Source organism: Mustela nivalis, assembly GCF_964662115.1.
Source record: "Mustela nivalis genome assembly, chromosome: 1".
Taxonomy (NCBI): Eukaryota; Metazoa; Chordata; class Mammalia; order Carnivora; family Mustelidae; genus Mustela; species Mustela nivalis.
Genome location: NC_139020.1, coordinates 25,613,367 through 25,627,756, shown reverse-complemented (window position 1 = coordinate 25,627,756; position 14,390 = coordinate 25,613,367). Strand labels below are relative to the sequence as shown.

The 14,390-nt window shown below is 40.3% G+C and overlaps 1 long non-coding RNA gene across 3 annotated transcripts in view; it reads right to left on the bottom strand.

Moving 5' to 3' along the window:
• LOC309870168 overlaps positions 1 to 14,390 on the bottom strand; it is a 106,125-nt gene that overhangs the window by 44,236 nt on the left and 47,499 nt on the right. The window contains exon 6 of one of the 3 annotated variants that reach the window (XR_014314524.1): positions 3,409 to 3,756. The exons of the other annotated variants lie outside the window; for them this stretch is intronic. This is a non-coding gene — a long non-coding RNA (uncharacterized lncRNA). Of the gene's footprint in view, positions 1 to 3,408; positions 3,757 to 14,390 lie in introns of those variants that run through there. 3 annotated transcript variants of the gene reach the window in all.

The following is a 14,390-nucleotide window of genomic DNA, read 5'->3' as shown; positions in this document are numbered from 1 at the left end:
CAAGCCATGAAAAGAAATGCAGGAAACTTTAATATACATTACTAGGAGCTGGTTAAGCGTCTGACTTTTGATTTTGGCTTGGGTCATGATCTCGGGGACCCCACGTGGGCTCCATGCTCAGCAGGGAGTCTGCCTGGGACTCTCTGTCTGTCTCCCTCTGCCCCTCCCTTCATTCACACTCTCTGTCTCTGTCTCTAACTCTCTCTCTCTCAAATAAATAAAATCTTGGAAGGAAAGAAGGTGGAAAGGAAGAAGCCAATCCGAAAAGGCTCCATACTGTACGATTCCAACTATACAACATTTGGGAAAGGGCAAAAATGGAGGCAATAAAAAGATCACGGTAGCCGGGGGGTGGGGGAAGGAGAGAAATGAAGAGGTAGAGCACAGAGGATTTTTAGAGCCGGGAAAATACGTTGTATCGTATTACAATGGCGGATGGATATCATTACACATTTGTCAAACTGCTAGAATATACACCACCAAGAGTGAACCCTAAGGTAACCTGTAGACTTTGGGTGACTATGATATGTCGATGCAGGTTCATCCTTAGTAAAACACACACACAAACCATTCTGGTGAGTGATGCTGGTAATGGGGGAGGCTGTACATGTGTGGGGCAGGAGGCATTTGAGAAATTTCTGTACCCTCCCCTTCTCAATTTTGTTGTAAGCCTAAAATTGCTCTAATAACAATAGATTTGGTTTTGTTTTTTTTAAAGGAAGGAAGGAATGAAGGGAGAAAGAGAATGAAGGAAGAAGACAAGTGCTTATTAAGAGGCTCCTGAGTGAGGAAAAGGTTGCTATTATGTTATGATTTCAAGGAACCACCGGCTGGGCTTTTTGCTCCAAATTATTTCTAATATTGGTCCTCAGCTAACTTGAAATTCCCACCATGAGAGGTTCAGAATTAGGAGAAACTAATGATTTAACCAGAAATATTCCTCTGCATCTAAAATACGACAGCCCAACCCTAAGTCTTCAGACTAGGTTAACTGAGAGGAGGGATGGGCCCAGGAAGAAAGGGCAGGAAAACAGAGAACAGGACCCATTCTCTGCCAGTTTCCCACTGTGGGGGAGAGAGGCTAGACTGATACAGACTCACCCAAGGCCATTCAGCACCCAGTTATGGCATGTGTAAATATTGCCTTTTGGTGGTTTTTTCCAAACTCTGTGAGATGAGAGGGTGGCACATATCTCTTCACCTAGAGAAACTAGAAAAAAACTTCATTTGAGGCTCCAAAAATGTTAGATAAGAATCAAAGTTGGCAATAATAGTCTTCGCTCCCTGGCCTGCGCAAGAGAGAAGCTAGATTGCCATCCTCATGATAATGTGTTGATTCTGTTTGCTCAACTAAGGCTACACCAGATTAGCAGACCATAATTACAACTAAAATCCATGTCTCTGATACAGTTGAGAGAATGTCTGTTTCACCGCGCTGAGCGCCAAGGAAAGGTTCCGCTGGAGGTTAAGCCAGGCGGCCTCCTGCTCTCTGAAAGTGATCTCTGTTTCACTGTCTCTTTGGGTCCTTTATCTGAGCAGCGCAATTTCCTAGAGCTTGGGTTTCAGATGGTTTACTTTGATTTCTTGGGGCGATAAAGAAGTTTGCCCATCTTTAAGTGGTATTTTTAGTGGCCACATCATTGTAAAACCTTCAGTACTTTCCTTTTGTGTCTGGGTGGGAAGAGATGTGCCTTCTTACTGCTACACAACCTTACTCAGGCTTCTTTTAGGGATTCTACACACCCCCTCCTCCCATTCTCTTGTTGTCTTTCATGCTTTGCAGAAAATTCTGAAGTCTGTTGTTAATGGTCCTTCCTTCATTTAGTCGGCCTTGAATTTGATGCTTAGTTCCTGGAGAGTTAGAAATCGATCACTTCGCTCAGTCACTGGCCGTTGTCTTGAGTGGATCGGGGAGCGTCTTCACATTTTACCAGAATCTTTTTAACAGTTTCTGTTCTCTTCTCTGTCTGGTCCTTTCTCTATTCATTCCGGTCTGCTTTTAAATCATGAAGCAGATTGTAAACCAAATTTGACTAAAATTTCAAGAAGTCGAGGCGAGATAAGTAAGCTGAGAGCAAAATTGGACTAAAGAGAAACATTTGAGGGATTGTGATATTTTTCCCTCAAACCATCCCAGACCTTCCTTAAATAGAGCCCACAGTTTGTGGGCTCTCTAATGAATAGGAACCAAGCAGCAGCTTCACGTTTGAGACATGCTATTACCATTTTTTTTTCATCCCAGCTCCTTAATTAGGGGCTTTGAAGGAAGGTTGCCCACAGTTCCTGACAAACATCATTAGCTTCATCAGAATGAAATGCCTGATCCTGGAACTCTTATCTGAAGAACTTACTGTGTTTGTCGAAGGGCTGCACTGAGTCTGTGACATTTTCTACATGTGTAGAATGCAGGAAGAATACATCAAGTGAGGATTAGTCTCAGAGTTTATGAAATCACTATTCCTGAAGATCTGATTTTCTAGAATTGATTTTTATATACCTCAATTAGGGGGTAGACCACATCGGTTTTCACTGAGGCTGACAGTTTGCTTGACTGAGACCCTTAGGAAATACGTTTTATCTGTATAAAGACACACACACACACACACACACACACCCCCCAAAATTTCCACAAACAGTATTTATCCCTAGTACGTGCATATCCTCTACTTTCTATCTTATTTCATTTTTTAAATGCAAATCTCCCCCTCAAGTAATTGATTCCCCACCCTAAAGAGTTGCAACCTTCCGTTGAAAAAACACTCAACAGGATGCCCTTTTATTTTTTTCTAACCCTGTAATTCAATATGGTGTGATTTTGAATTGAGGACAAGCCTGATGAGTTCGAGGTATGGAATAAAGGAATCAGATCAGCTCTGGGTTTGTTGTGTTTTTAAATCTCTCTGTGTGTTCATTCTCTTCACCCTGAGAGGATTCCATTATCTTTGCTCAAAGAGCAGCCACCGCTCTGGCTGTTTCCCCGGCTTCTCTTTGATCCCTGCAGTCGAGCGGGGGCCCTTCCCCCAAGCCCTCCCTTCCACACTCAGACCCCGGGGGTTTGCTGGGCTGGGAGCCTGCTGAGTATTCACTGTGCTGTTTGGCTGTTCCCACCTCCAACCTGCTCCACTCCCGGGCTGAGTTTTCATTCCAGATCTGCCAGGTTAATGGGATCATTGTTCTTCTCTTATTGTTTTTTTCGTATTTCATACAGGGTTTATCAGTTTGTTGCTAAGATGACCAAAGTGGGTGGGGACTGCATTTTAGGAATAAATGTTTTCTCTTTAGCCAGGACTTAATCTAGTAAGAATTAATCCACTCTCAAATAAACGACTTCTGTAGGTGATTTTTAAAAATCTGATTTTTTTTTTAACCGTTAAAAGGTAACACAATGTATCTTAAAGCACCACAAGCCACATTTTAAAAAAATTTATTTATCATCAACACCAAATCAATTACATGGCATTTTAGGTTCAAATTTTAATTTTGACCAGAAAGATAAATTAATGAAATGATTATAGTATTTATTTTACCCATAATATTTTATGACATTTACTGAGCACCTGTTAGGTACAAAGCAAGGTATCTAAAATACATTTCCCGGGGTGCCTGGGTGGCTCAGTTGGTTGGACGACTGCCTTCGGCTCAGGTCATGATCCTGGAGTCCCGGGATCGAGTCCCGCATTGGGCTCCCAGCTTCATGGGGAGTCTGCTTCTCTCTCTGACCTTCTCCTCGCTCATGTTCTCTCTCACTGTCTCTCTCTCAAATAAATAAATAAAATCTTTAAAAAAAAAATAAAATAAAATACATTTCCTGACTTCAAAGCATCTAGACCTTCAGAAGGGAGATAAAAAATGCATGCAAATAACCATCTTACAGAATAAGATTATAATAAATGACTTGAACACAGGCAATATAAAGCTCAATCAGGGTATTTCTTCCTTTTCAGAACCCATAAGCGTGAGAAGAGAGAAATCACTTCTGTTTTGTCCCTTCAGGGTATGATACCGCTAAATGTCTCCATTCCTATTCTCACTGAGTGCATGAATGGATGAATGAAGAAAGGGATGAAACTGACTGCTTGCTTTGTGCCATGTGCTGTAAGGGTGATGGAATGGCCCTCCTGTTCATCTTTCTTTGGTTTCTTCATGTACGACTTCTCAAATGAACTGGCTGCCTGAGAACTGGACTGATAATGAAAGCGAGCCCTGTACTAGGGTGGACAGAGACTGAGAAATGCAAGAGGCATGGAAATAAGGCCATTAGGAAATAGCTTTCCTTCCCTGTGATCGTCTAGAGTGATATTATACAAGAGAAATACAAAAATGAGCCATATTTATAACTATATATTTTATAGTAGCCAGATTTTATAATCAAAACAGATAAAATCTATGTTAACAACATATTTTATCCAACCCAATAATCTAAAATACTATTATTATACCATGTAATTTACATAAAAATATATAAATAAAATATTTTACTTTTTTGTCTTTTGGGACTACTGTCTTCAAATTCTGGCATGTATTTTCCTCTTACACACATCTCACACTTCATGTGTTCAAGTCACTAGTGACTACTGTGTTGGACAACACAGGGCTAAATCAAAAAGCAGAACAAAGGAAAAGCCTAAATGCTTGAAGAGTTTTTTCAGCATTTTGAGGGAAGGACTCTTGTTTCATTGGGGGGGGGGGGAGCCTGAAAATTATTTTCTCTGAATTTTAATGAAAAAATGGAGTTGTCAACTCAGGAGCCACTCCCTTCTCTTCTTCTAGCCTCTGAGTCCTAGAGAACTCAGGGATAGTCTCTGAGTCCTAGAGAACTAGGGATAGTCTCTGAGTCCTAGAGAACTAGGGATAGTCTCCTTGGCCTCCCCAGTAGTCAGGAGCAGCTTCTGTTGCAAGGACAAAAAAGATGACCCCTATACCTTGCAGGTGATAACTGCTTTCGTGTATAATATCTCACTGAATCATTTTAATCACCCTGTGTAGTAGTCAGTGGAAACATTACTATCCTCATTTTACAAATGAAAGAACTGAAGTTCAAGGAGATTAAATGACTCTTCAGTTGGTATCCAAATGTTTTGACATTTAATCTAGTATGTGTCCCACTAAATCAGAGCTGCCTGATGAAAGAAAATTATATTTTTTATATACATATAACAGAAATATGAATAATTTTTCTTCTTTAGCAACACCCCCCAAAAAATCCCCCCCCAAAACAAAACTAGTGATCACTTTACAAATGTAATACACAAATAACCCCTTGGCCAACTGAGTTTGTAGCTAAATTTTTATATATTTTTAAGTTGGATATTGTTGTTTACTTTAACAATTTTGAACATCTGAAGGTTGGGAGCAAGTTAATACATTACAAAGGCAAAGATTTTGTGTTGGCCCTGAAGTGTGTTGCAATCATTTTTGTCTGGGAAAATAAACACAAGTGGATCAGCAGCATGTTTGTTCTATGAGATGTTGGCAGAGTCCCAGGCCCCAGGATGTTGGCTTACCTACCAACAATACCTCCCTTTCAGGCAATGCCAGCTGTTTTATGAGAACATCTGAGTATCTGGAAGGGCACTGCTCTAGTCAGCGCGACTGAACTTTACCACCACCATGTAGGGAATTACAGCACTTCTACCATCTTTTGATGCATCCTTCTTCTGACAGTGTGTAAAAAACACTGTGACAGAGGATAAAGACAGTTCACTCCTTGAGAATAAGAATTCTGTCTTTTGAAGAAAGGTCCCTAGAATAAACAACATTCAATATGTCTATTGCTCTCAATTTTAGAAACGTAATGGGCTCAAGAGCCATAGTCACATTGATCTGTTTTAACTGTGCATGTTTTTTCTGCTCTACCCAACTGTGTTCCTATTTTTATTCTTTTCATTCCACTCTGGAGCCGCTTTGCCTCCTACTTAGGCCACCAATTATACCCATTCAAAATATATGATTTTTTTTTTCCCTCTTTCATTTTAGACCTACTCTCTTAGTCCCCAGCTACTCCTTCTCTTAGTTAACCCTTGACAAATTATAATGAAATAAATTTAGCTAGTTGTGGAGAACAAGAATCATTACGAAAACTGGGATGGCCCAGGAGCATCTTAAAAAATCATTTGGCTAGTCCTCAAAATGTGGACAAACTGGTAAAATCCAGCTAGGAGACAGCACACCCAGCCCATCTCATTCACAATAAATCCTCTGGAGTTTCCTAACAGCCACAGCAGAGATGCCAGGAATGGTGGTTTGCTGACTAAAGTGCTGAGTAATGAACGTGTGCCCTATTTATACACGGTGCACTGTGATTTCCTTAACAGTCGGCAAATGGGAACACAAAGGCAAGACACCATGGCCCACTAAACCACTCTCATTGTCTAGTTTATCACTCGGGTCTATTCCTTCCTTCCTCTTTAGGAAATGGGGGTACATAAATAAGTAATATAAAACTTGCAGAAAAATATTAAAATATCCAGACACTTTTGTGGCAATCAGCGTTTTTTCCTCAGTGGCAGTAAAAAGCATTCTTACCTTCCTAATAATCCTCTCTCTAGAATTCCTACACTGAACCTAGTATCCAGTCAGTGTGGCAAATTATTTAATCTGTGGGGTATACTCAAGTAGTTTACTAGCTAACTTTCTTTAGAGATTTTTTAAAGATTTTTTTTTTAAGATTTTATTTATTTATTTGACAGAGATCACAAGTAGACAGAGAGGCAGGCAGAGTGAGAGGGAAGCAGACTCCCTGCTGAGCAGAGAGCCCGATGCGGGACTCGACCCCAGGACCCTGAGATCATGACCTGAGCCGAAGGCAGTGGCTTAACCCACTGAGCCACCCAGGTACCGAAAGATTTTTTTTTTTTTTAAGATTTTATTTATTTATTCAACAGAGAGAGATCACAAGTAGGCAAAGAGGCAGGCAGAAAGAGAGGAAGGAAAGCAGGCTCCCTGCTGAGCAGAGAGCCTGATGCGGGACTCGATCCCAGGACCCTGGGATCATGACCTGAGCTGAAGGCAGAGGCTTTAACCCACTGAGCCACCCAGGTGCCCCGAGATTTTTTAAAGATTTAAAAAAAAAAAAAAACACTTTATTTATTTGAGAGAGCGGGAGAGACAGAGCAGGGGGAGGGGCAGAGGGAGGGAAAGAGAGAGAGAGAGAGAGAGAATCTCAAGCAGACTTTCCATTGAGAAGGGTGCCCAGGGTGGGGCTTGATCTCACAACACTGAGGTCATGACCTGAGTCAAAACCAGTCAGATGCTTTACCAAATGAGCCACCCAGCAGTTCCCTAGACTTAAAAAAAAAATAATTTACTGACAAATTTGTAAAGTGGTGAGGCTCTTTAGCAGTTTAGGGTTAATGTTACCAAGAACAGTCTGCTTCAAAGGAACACATATTGGAGCAAACATATCCTTCCTCCATCATCATCTGCACAAGTGTGCACCCATGGGAGAACAGAAATTTACTGGAATTGCATCCTTTAATCGTGTAAATTCTACTATATACTAATAGTTCCTCAAGAGACACAGATGCTACTAAGATATTTCACTAGTAAGATTCTTTCCTCTTCTCTGTCACCTACATTTAAGGTTTGAGTGATTTCTCTTTCTAGGGCCACCCCATAATTTCTTTGTTGGTTAAAAATGTGTTAATATTGAAAGCATCAAATTAGATGGCTGGAGAACGGCCTAACTGACCCAAGTGCTCTCTCTGCCTTTCTCAACCCCCATATTCCCAATAGCATTGATCCTCTTTTCAAAAGGCACCTTAAGAAGTTTGTTGTTTTTATTTTTTTAAGATTTTTAAAATATTTTGTATTTATTTGACAGAGAGGGAGAGAGAGCACAAGCAGGGGGAGTAGCAGGCAGAGGGAGAGGGAGAAGCCCCCCGCTGAGCAAGGGAGCCAGATGTGGGGCTCAATCCCAGGACCCTGGGATCATGACCTGAGCTGAAGGCAGTTGCTTAATCAACTGAGCCACGCAGGTGCCCCTTAAAAGGTATCTTAAAAGCAGAGGCTTTAAGGGGCACTGAGGGGGTGCCTGGTCAGTTAAGTATCCAACTCTTGATTTCAGCTCAGGTCATGATCTCCCCACCCCCCCATCAGACTCCCCGCTCAGTGGGGAGTCTCCTCAAGATTCTCTCTTCCTCCCCCTCTGCGTCTCCCCCACTCTCTAAAATTAATAAACTTTAAAAAAAGTATCTTATGTGGGTTTAAATGCAAGAGTATCTACAAACACTGGTATGGCTTATAAATTACATAGAAGAATAGCAAGAAAAATGGTCCGATTGTCTATATAGTCTGTTCACTGGCTCGGTTTCAGGTATTCTGTCTGAAAGTGCATATACACATTTTCCCAGAAGCCATCAGCTACCACTTCTTTTATTGTTTTAATAGCTCACTTCTTGGAATCTTAAACACAGACACACTGGCAAAGTTCTTGGTTTCAAAAGAGTTGCTTCGGGCGACTGTATTGGAACAGATGCCAAAAGAGTAATGATCTTACCTCTAAATACCAAAGACACTGACACACCCTCCTGTTAGCTATTCTCTGCCAAAAAGTACAGGGAGCGACGAAGCTCCCTGAGGGAGAGAGAAATAAGCTATTGCTTCATTTTTTTTTTTAAGATTTTATTTATTTATTTGAGATAGAGAGAAAGTGAGAGAGCAGGAGCCCGGGTGAGGGGAGAGCAGAGGGGGTTGGGAGAAGCAGACTCCCCTGAGCAGGGAGCCCGATAGAGCGATGGATCCCCGGACCCTGGGATCATGACCCGAGACGAAGGCAGATTCTCAACGAACTGAGCCACCCAGATGCCCTTATTTCATTTTAAATGAATAGGGTTTAAAGCTATGAACTAGAATGAATTAAGAACATAAAAATGATTTTCCAGGGATTAGTAAAATATTCAAAGATCTGATAGGGCCATGAATCTTTCTTTCTTTATATTTACTTTATATAAAAATAGGAAACATTAGAGAAGCATAAAAATCATTAAGATACCTCACAGTTGGGGCGTCTGGGTGGCTCAGTGGGGTAAAGCCTCTGCCTTTGGCTCAGATCATGATCCCAGGGTCCTGCTCTCTGCTCAGCGGGGGGCCTGCTTCCCTTCCTCTCTCTCTGCCTGCCTCTCTGCCTACTTGTGATCTCTCTCTGTCAAATAAATAAATAAAATCTTAAAAGAAACAAAAAGATACCTCACAATTGGGCGCCTGAGTGGCTCAGTTGGTTAAGCGACTGCCTTCATGATCCCAGAGTCTCGGGATTGAGTCCAACATGGGGCTCCCCGCTCAGCAGGGAGTCTGCTTCTCCCACTGACCTCTCTCCTCTCATGCTTTCTCTCTCTCTCTCTCTAATAAATAAATAAAATCTTAAGAAAAAGATACCTCACAATTTCACTTCCTAAATATGTAAACATTTAGACTATGTGTGTTTGTAAACACATACTACATATGGATTCTTATTTATTTATTTAACAGACAGAGATCACAAGTAGGCAGAGAGGCAGGCAGAGAGAGAGGAGGAAGCAGGCTCCCTGGTGAGCAGAGAGCCCGAAGCGGGGCTCGGTCCTAGGCCCTGAGATCATGACCTGAGCAGAAGGCAGAGGCTTTAACCCACTGAGCCACCCAGGCGCCCCTACATATGGATTCTGACATAGACATATAGACAAATCTTTCTTAGCCAAATGATATCATAAATTATATTTTGTTGTACAAATTGCCTTTATTACTTAACAAAAAATTATAACTCACCAGGACAGTAATTAAGTATCTACATCACTGCTAATGGGAGAATAGTATTCTTTTTTTTTTTAAAGATTTTATTTATTTATTTGACAGAGATCACAAGTAGGTAGAGAGGCAGGCAGAGAGAGAGAGAGAAGGAAGCAGGCTCCCTGCTGAGCAGAGAGCCGGATGTGGGGCTCGATCCCAAGACCCTGGGATCATGACCTGAGTTGAAGGCAGAGGCTTTAACCCACTGAGCCACCCAAGTGCCCTAAGGGAGCATAGTATTCTTTAATGTGATTATACCATAAGTTATTTAGCAAATACTGTATGGTTGATGGAGTTTTTTCTGACTTTTATAATCATAAGCAATTCTATATGAACCTCCTTCTACATATGTTTTTCTGTATGTCTCTGATTAAACTTTAGGGTAATTTCTCAGAACTGTAATTGATAGATCAAAAGTAATGTTTATTTACCTATTATCTATCTATCCATGTTAGTGTCTAAATAAATAAAATTCTAAGTCACCCTGTAAAGAAGAGTGCTAATTCATATGCCGTCATCAGTGAATGATGTCTCTTTTTCTCACAAGTCTGCCATCATCTGGAAATCGCTTTCGGAAAAATGAAAAATATAGAGGTGTTTCCAATCAGAGAGGTGATAATTTGTATTTCACTACTTTCAATGTGCTTTACTTTATGAGTAAAGTTGTGTGCTCTCTATATGCTTATTGAGCATCTATCTTTCATTATTTGAATTCCCTTTTCTGATTTGTCTCTTCCTAACTGAATTGGAAGGCCACTCTTACTATATAGGTTATTAGAACTTTGTCAAAACTATTGCAGATACTTTCCCAAGGTAACCCAGAGTTCAGATGTCCCCTAATTTGGAGGGAGAAGTGGGCTGGGGGAATGAGACGCAGTGTCCAAATAGCACTTTTGTATTTGTTCCAGGCTTCAGACTACCAGGATACATGAGCTCCACAGGTCTCTCCTACTCTTAAAAAAGTCTTTTCATGCAAAGACCTTACTGAATGTAACTATAGGGTTTTCATAGGTTAGATGGGAAAGAGATCCTTAGAGAAAAATCCCTAGTGGACATGTCTATTCTTATTCATTATCAGCTCTATTGGGGGCTGAAACAGGGAATGACTTGCGAACAGCCCGGTTCACCTCTACTTGCTTCCTCAAACTTGTTTAATGCTCAGTCAAACAAAGGCCCTCTGGTTAGGAAAACTCTCTCTCCTTAGAAGACAGCTCAGCAATTATCTCATTTTGAAAATGCCCTTTGGGGATATCATGTCTTGCCCAACTCCAGAAGTTTATCAGACTATTTCTTCCAATCTTTTTCTGCTGAATCTCCCAAGAGTATTAACTTTTCTTCAACGAGTTTCTGCAAATTTTTTGTCAGTTTTATTTTTAAGTATCTTCCTCTTTGCTGCTACTACAGTTTGTAACTTCTTACCACCACATTATCTACCCAACTATTCTTTATATATAAGAAAATGATTGATTTGTGTACATTTTTGGGTGAAATCAACCACCTTACTAATCTATCTCATTGTTGTAATAATATTCTCTTACTTATCTGTTTCTCTTAATACATTATTATCTGCCCATAATGACTGTTGTGTCACCTTCTTTCAAATATATACCACTTAGTACTTTCTCACATGTAATTATATTAGTCAGTACGAACAGGGAGTACAGTAGTGATGATAGAATTCTTCATCTGTCATGATAAAAATTACAAAGCTTCCATTAAAAATGATATTGGCTTTAATATGTTGTGTATATACATGCATATAAAATTTTAATGTCAATCTGAACTTCAGGGCTTCATCAAGATAAAAAGCTCTGCACAGCAAAGGAAACAGTCAACAAAACTAAGAGGCAAACCATGGAATGAGAGAGGATACTTGCAAATGACATTGCAGATAAAGGACTGGTATCCAAGATCTATAAAGAACTTCTCAAATTCAACACCCAAAAAACAAATAAACCAGTCAATAAACGGGCAGAAGTCATGAACAGACACTTCTCCAAAAAAGACATACAAATGACTAACAGACACATGCAAAAGTGTTCAACATCACTAGCTACCAGGGAAATACAAATCAAAACCACAATAGGATATCATCTTATATCAGTTAGAATGGCAAAAAATTAACAAGGCAGAAAACAACAAATGTTAGTAAGGATGTGGAGAAAGAGGACCCTCTTACACTGTTGGAGGGAATACAAGCTGGTATGGCCACTTTGGAAGAGTATAGAGATTCCTCAAAAAGTTGAAAATAGAGCTACCCTAGACCCACCAATTGCACTACTAGGTATTTACCCCAAAGATACAGATGTAATAAAAAGAAGGGATACATGTATCCTAATGTTCATAGCAGCAATGCCCACAACAGCCGAACTGTGGAAGGAGCTGAGATGCCCTTCAACAGATGAATGGAAAAAAGAACTGGTACATATATATAATGGAATGTGACTGGGCCATCAGAAAGGATGGATACCCACCATTTGCACTGACATGGATGGAACTGTAGGAGATTATGTTAAGTAAAATAAGCCGAGCAGAGAAAAACAATTATCAATGGTTTCACTCATATACAGAACATAAGAAATAGCACAGAAGACCGTGGGGGAAGGGAGGGAAAACTGAAGGGGAAGAAATCAGAGAGGGAGACAAATCAGGAGAAACTCTGGACTCCAGGAAACAAACTGAAGGTTTTGGAATGGAGGGGGTGGGGGGATGTGGTAGCAGGATGATGCGTATTAAGGACGGCACCCGTAGTGATGAGCACTGGGTTTTATACCCAACAAATGAATCTCTGAACACTACATCAAAAACTAATGATGTAGTATATGGTGGCTGAGTAAACATAATAAAAAAAAAAAAGAAAGAAAAGAAAATTTTAATGTCAAAGAAGTCTTACCTTTGGGGCGTCTGGGTGGCTCAGTCCATTAAGCAACTGCCTTAGGCTCAGGTCATGATCCTGGAGTCCCAGGATAGAGACCCGCATGAGGCTTTCTGCTCAGCGGGAGTCTGCTTCTCCCTCTGACCCTCCTCCCCTCAGGCTTTCTCTCTCTCCCTCTCATTCTCTCTCTCAAAAAAATAAATAAAATCTTAAAAAAAAAAAAAGAAGTCTTATATTTTCCTATTACACTGATGGCTTGCGTTTCTTATTGGTATATTTGTTTCCCTTTTTTCTTTCTTTTTCCTTAATTAAAGAAGAATTTTATTTTCTTCTCAGTGAAGAGCTCAGTGGCTCAGTCGGTTAAGCATCTGCCTTCATTTCAGGTCATGATCTTAGAGTCCTGGATCGAAACTTGCATCAGGCTTCCTGCTTAGAGGGGAGCTTGCTTCTCTCTTTCCTTCTGCCTCTTCTCCAGCTTGTGCTCTCTTTCTTGATCACTTTCTCTCTCAAATAAATAAAATATTTTTTAAAAGGGGGGGTTACACCTGGTTGGCACAGTCAGTTAAGCATCTGCCTTCCGCTCAGGTCATCAGCCCAGGGTCCTGGGACTGAGTCCCCCATTGGGCTCCTTGCTCAGAAGGGAGCTTGCTTCTCCCTCTACCTGCTGCTCCCCCTGATTGTACTCAGTTTCTCTCTCTGACAGATAAATAAATAAAATCTTAAAAAAAAAATCTTGGATTCATCAGAATTTTTAAGATAGGAGTACAAGATTTGTCAAAGGCCTTTAAAAAAAATGTTTTAAAAAGATTTTATTTATTTATCTGTCAGAGAGAGAAAGAGCAGAAGCAGAGAGCGCTGTCGGCAAAACAGGCAGGGCAGGAGAGGGAGAAGCAGGGTCCCCACTGAGCGAGGAGCCATAGGGAACTAGATCCCAGGACCCTAGGATGGTGACCTGAGCTGAAGGCTGATGACCAACTGACAGAGCCATGCAGGCTTCCCTGTCAAAGGCCTTTTAGATACCAGTCTACTGATCCACACCAAATTTGAATTATCATTAAATATGCTTAGACAGCCATTTGCAGTGACATGGATGGAACTAGAGGGTATTGTGCTAAGCAAAATAAGTCAATCAGAGAAAACAATTATCATATGAATTCACTGAGAAGTGGAATTTAAGAAACAAAACAGAGGACCCTAGGGGAAAAGAGGAAAAAATAAAACAAGATGAAACCAGAGAGGGAGACAAACCGTAACAGACTCTTACTCATAGGAAACAAACTGAGGGTTGCTGGAGGGGAGGGGCGTTAAGGAGGGTATGTGGTGTAAACAGCACTTGCTATTCCATAAGACTGATGAATCTCAGGCCTGTATCTCTGAACCCAATAGTATATTATATGTTAATCAATTGAATTTAAATTTTTAAAATGGGGAAAAAATATGCTTAGACATGCTCATGCACTGTTCATTCTATTTTACTGATCTATAAGTCATTTCTAATATCAATACCATACAAGTTTATTTATTGAGCCTTTTAACATATTGTAATTGCTAATGACATGAGTTTCTTTATTTCTCTAAGGTTTTCTTGGCTAATGTGGCTCAATATTCTAATCATTATTTATATTGCTATCATGTAGATAGTAAAAATTAATAAAAGAGAAAATAATACAAAACAATCTGGGGTACTTTGATTTAAAAATTATTTTAAAATCAAGTACCACAAATTCCAGGGGAAGCAAAAATCAATAAGAGT